We start from the raw sequence: 5,737 nt of genomic DNA on the forward strand, positions 1-5,737 counted from the left end.
GGCCTCTGTGCCTCTGGGCTTGCCCACCCCTCCAGGGGTCTCTGGAGAGCTGAGCTGGCCCCGGGGTCCTTCACACTGAAGGCATTCTCCTGCAGAGCTGCAGCCACTCTCCCGGGCTGTGGGTACCAAGTGGTTAAAATAAAAGCCTCACTTTCCCTCATCTGTGGGATCAGGTAATGGTACCAACCTCGTAAGGCAATGAAATGAAATGGAAATGTTGGGTTGGCCAAAAAGTTCATTTGGGTTTTTCCTGTAAGGTGTTGCGGGAAAACCCGAATGAACTTTTTGGCCAACCCAATATCTCTGCTTGTACAGAGCTTGGCCCACTGCCCGCTCTCATGTGGTCTTACCCGCCAACAGCCCTAAGTCCCAGCGGCAATTGGGTGTGACTTCGGCCAAGGTGGATGATACTCTGGTCTAAGCTTTTTCCCTACACTTTGCATCACTGGAGCAGGAAAGGGTGTGTGGGAGCCTTCAAGCTAGTTTGAGGAAGGCTCACAAAGCTGGGTGTGCAGGTTTGGTCTCTATCTTTGCGAGCCGTGGAGGGGTTTTGATGGTGGGAACCACATGATTCTGGTGCAGGGAGGAGGATGGGCGAGGTGAAGGAGCAGAGACCAAAGCCAGGGTGGTCCAGCCGAGACAGGCTTACTCTGGGATGGCTCTTGGTCTGACAAATGAGGGGGTCAGGATCCTTGGATAAGGCCCCACCCAGGACGCGGGAGGGGAGGGGAGGCTGTGGGGATGCGGAGGTGGGCTGTGCTTGGTGTCTCGGGTTTTAACCTTCAGGGTTGGAATACTGGAGGAAAAGTGAGTTGGAAGTTGCTGAAAGGCATGTACTTTTCGGATAAACACTTCTTAGATTGCTGTGGGCCTTTGATTAATCTCCAGAGTTCTGAAAAAGTTTGAGTTTGACCATTTTGCCGGTAATCTTGCTGCTTTTACAGAGGAGTGGGTTTACGGTTTTACAGAGGTGCTTATTCCACCCGGCCAGATGGCGACCCTCCGGGCCAGTACATTTTTGATATGTTCTTTGAATTACCTGTGGGCCATCCAGTGGCCAGCTTAAGTGTGAACTTGACCTCTTGGGAGAAGCTGGGGCTGGAGAGGGTGTAAGGGAGAGGTGGATGGCTGAGTCCAGGAGCTAGAGCATCCAGCCTGTTCTCATTGCAGGTGTTTGTGTGGACTGTAGCCCCTCTCTGGTTCTGGGGGCCCTGCTGGGTACGGGAGGAGTGACCAGACTTAGTGGGGTGTCAGCGTGGAGGCTGGGTTCTGGGGTTACTGCTGCACCTTGTACAACTTAGAGGTGGCACCGAACCACTGCAGGCTGAAGATCGAACAAGGTTTCGCTGGAGAACTTCCTGTCAGACGCCGTGCTCTTTTACAGGTAATGCTTAGTCCTCATGACAACCCAGTGAGGCAGGGCCTGATGCCAGAGGTAGAAGATGGGGACTAGACCAGTTTGCAGATGGAGTGGAGCTGAGACTCAAAGCCAGGTTCTCAACCACGACTGCTCTGCAGCAACATGAGGATGATGGTGCCTCGTTCCGTGTCCCCGAACACACGCCGCAGTGGCTAATTGACCAGCCCACAGGAAAGCTTTGGAACTGAGAATTGGAAAAACACTGGCGGGAGAGATCCATCATTTTGCCTGTTTGAAAAATTAAAATTTATGTAAACAAATCCAGGAGAAACTTGGCAGCATCTAGGCCAGAGAGTGAACATTCTTAACTCTATGATGATCAAAAAGGAAGACTAAGACTCCGTGAACAAGTGTCATAAAGGATGTGGACAGAAAATTGAAAACCCAGGCCCGTTTCAGGACCAGTGCCGTCCAGTAGACATAGTTTAAATTTTCTAGGAGCCTCAATAGAAAGGAAAAAGCAGATGAAATTAATAATAGTTTAACCCATTTTTTCAACATGTAATGGACATTAGAAGTATTGAGATATTTTACAGTGTTTTTATACTAAGTTTGGAATCCCATGTGTGTATTTTACACTCCAGCCTGTGGGTTCAGACTCACGGTAGCTCAGGTGCTCCACAGCTACAGGTGGTTGGAGACTGCCAGTCTGGACAGCTCAGGACTGGACTATTCCGTTGGTCACCATCACACCAGTACTAACAGCCTCATGGATATGTTCTTACTCAAAAAGTGCTAGATTCTTTTGTGCATTTTTTTTCTCCAGATGAACTTTAGAATGATTTTTTGGGGGAGGGGATCATGGAAAACGTTCTATCACATTTGAAAACAATGCATATTGTTGGTTTGGTATAAAGTTTTATGTAATCTGTTAAATTCAGCTTGTAAATTATTTAAATCTGTTTTTCTTTTTTGCTATCTCCCTCCACCCCCCCTTTTTTTTGGCCTGTACTATCTGTCCATTTCTAAGAAAAGTACATTAAAGGATTGTATATTGGTATTATCATGTTTTCCTGTTTTTCCTCAACAGCTGCTTTTTCTAAGTTTTGGTTGAAGCTTAGTTTTAAAAAGCTCGTGGGAATTCCCAGGTGGTCCAGTGGTTAAGATTCTGGGCTTTCGCTGCTGTGACCCAGGTTCAGTCCCTGGTCAGGGAACTGAGATCCCACAAGCCACGTGGTGCAGCCGAAAAAAAAACAAAACTTGTGAATGGTATTTTCTCATCAACATAAAATGTCTTCCTGTTTGGTGCTTTTTGTTTTGAACTTATATTCAAAAGCATCTTTTCTCCATCACTTTACAGGAGGTAGGTGGTTTGTAAACAGCACATTGCTAGAATTTTTTCTTTTTTGGTGAAATCTGGAAAGTCAATAGGTGAATTTAACTTGTTGATTGTGATCACTGTTGCAATATTATTTGTTATTTAGTTCATTTTCCTATTATGTTTTCTAATTGGCTCTTTTTTGCTTTCATCATTATTTGTTTGGTCAAAAATTTTCCCTGTAGTAAGTTAGCATTCAATGTCTTGATTCTATGTTATCAGTGGATTTCAGTTATCCACTTTCTCCCTGAACAAGAAGAAACTCAGCAGAATGTTAGATTTCTGCCCTTCCTACAAGTGCACGTGCGCACGCACACACACACACAAACACACACACACTGTGTCTCCTGGGTTGTTTTGAAATCATCCAGAATTCAGTTCAGGATTACAAACTTCTCACATATGCCTGTATCTCAGGAATCTTTTAATGGTGATATTGAACTTCAATCATGTTATCAAGAAAGTTTTTGGTCCAGCTCCCTATTGGGAGCTCTGTTTGCTCACCTGTTTCTTATATACGTGTTCCCAAGTTCTTTATTTTGATTCACTTTTGTCTGTTGTATTTCTTTTGAGTTTTTTTGTTTTCTGAACAGGTATGAATCCTTGCATGTATGAATCCTGTCTGTTTGTCCTGACACACCAGTGTTTGTCAAGCTGAGCATCTCTGCTGGAGTGGACATCTTGCCAAAAAATTCACCCTCTCTCCCCCTCTGCACAGTAGGATTGCACATCTTGGCACTCGGGCATCTCAGCAAAAGGTGGGTTGAGGTGGCCTTTGCCCAGGACAGATGCTTCAAGAGCCAGCGTGTGACTCACTGGGCCTCTCCCTCTGGCCCAGCATCCACCGAGTTCCCGGTGGAGACTAGTCCATGTGCCTGGGTCCCGGCATGAAGATGGTGTAGGACAGAGCTGCAGCCAACCCAAGACACCTCGTGTGGTGTACGAAGCAGGTCTGGCATGAGTCACGAGGTCTGGGGGTCACATGTGGCCTATCCTAGCCTGTCCTGATCAACAGAACCATTCTGGGTCCCAAACTTTCCTCTGAGGACTCAGAGCTCTGGCCATGGCCTTGGGGCAAGTTCCTTGCCCTCTCTGTCCCCTTAACCGAATTAGTACACAGAGGTACTTGCCAGGTTTGATTTTAGACTGATCTGTAAGGGCCTTCCTGGAGATTCCTCTTAATGAGGCTGACTTATTTTGTATTTTTACAAAGCAGATTATCTAGGAGAGATCTTGGCTGTTTGTTGCTAGCAGTAGGCCCAGCTGACATCTGGTGGCGACAGGCGGCGTGTGAGAAGCTGGGGAAGGCGACCACCTCCTACCTCGACCAGGGATGGGTTTCTCATCTCTCCCGGCCCCCCTGACTTGGTGAAGGGCAGGAGCTGTGCCTACTCCCACTGATCTCTTCCTCTCCATTGAGTGCCTGCTGTATGCCAAGCATCCTGCTTAGAGGGCTGCAAGGATGGGGCGCACTCTGGCCCTTTAAGAAGCATCTCTAATTGGGAGGTGGGCTCCGTGAGGTCTGCACAGATGGTGCTTTGCTGTGGAGCTGCCTTCCCTCACTTCCTATGGGATCCTGGCAACCACTGGTTGAGGTGGGCACCCGGGGCTCAGAATCAGCAGAGCTGGACTTGAACCCAAGCCTTCCAGACTTGACTGTGCTTTTCCCTGCATGCAGTGCCTCTGCTTCACTTCATGGAGCCAAAGGAGCCGTGTGGACAAGGACGAGTGAGGCCCACCTTCCTGTGCTGCTGCGGGGGCTCCCGGCAGGAGGTGGCTTCCACCAGGCTCCGCTGAAGGAAGGGGAGGCCGAGGAAGGTGGGGGGAGGGGAGGAGAAGCAAGGCCCTCCTCCTGCTGAGATGGGGCTTGTCCCGTGGGTCTGCCTCACGGCACTTGGACAAGGGCCTGGTAGAAGAGCAGACACAGCTTCACAGCAGGCTGTCTGCAAATGCGTCCTGTGGGCAAGTTCTGTCTCTGTTTTTGGTTTTTTAAAAGGCGATGAATGTACACAGTACACAGTTCCAAAGATACGTGAAGATAACAATGCAAGGCTGCCTCCTTTCCTGTCCCCCAGACATACATTTCCTCTCCGGGGAGACTATTATGAGGTTCTCATGTTCCTCTTCAGCCGCGTGCATGATAGTGTGACATAAACACGGTCACAGCCAGCCCTGTGATTGTAAATAGTTTTACTCTCACACAGCGATGGCCATTGTTTACCTGTTGTCTAGGGCTGCGTTTGTGTTGCAGCCACTAAGTTGAGAACCTATGATAGAAGCTGCCCTGCAAAGCCCCAAATACCTAGTCCTTTACGGAGAAAGTTGGCTGAGCCACCCCCCACTGTAAACTCTTGTGCACTTGTCCCCCCAATTTAAAAATCCAACTCAATATGTCCTGCCTCTTCCAACCGTGAAGTCTTCAGACGTTGAGAATTACAGAATCTTGAGGTTCCTTGGGATTCTCTGTAGGGGCAGCTCTGTGTCTTGTAGACTGCCCCCTGCTGGAGGCCTTGTTCCTGGCTGGGTGACCAGGCCAGAGCCCTGGGTGGACCAGGAAGGCCCTCACTGGGGCAGCAAAGTGTGGTCCACAAGCCCAGTGCACCGGCAGCACCTGGAGAGACTCTCAGGCCCCCCACTGACCCACATCTTCATCTTAACAAGACTCCCGGTGATTCGTGTGCACATCAGGGTTTGAGAAGCACTGGTCCAGGGGGATTGGTTGTGTCCAACCCTGGCTGCATATTGGAACTGCTTCTAAAACTACCAATGCCTGGGACCTGTTCTCAGAGATGCAGATTTAACTGAGCTGGGCTGCAGCCTGGGCATTCAGGTAAATATATGTACATGTGTGTATATATATTATTACCTTTGAGGTACAGTGTATACTCTATATTTGTGTATAAAGTGCACAAATCTTGAGTGTAGAATGTATACATTTTTGCATATAATGACACCTTGGGTAACCATGCTCTGGTGAAGAAAGAGGAACATTTCCCGGA

The sequence above is a fragment of the Balaenoptera musculus genome, chromosome 20 (assembly GCF_009873245.2).
Source record: "Balaenoptera musculus isolate JJ_BM4_2016_0621 chromosome 20, mBalMus1.pri.v3, whole genome shotgun sequence".
Classification (NCBI taxonomy): Eukaryota; Metazoa; Chordata; class Mammalia; order Artiodactyla; family Balaenopteridae; genus Balaenoptera; species Balaenoptera musculus.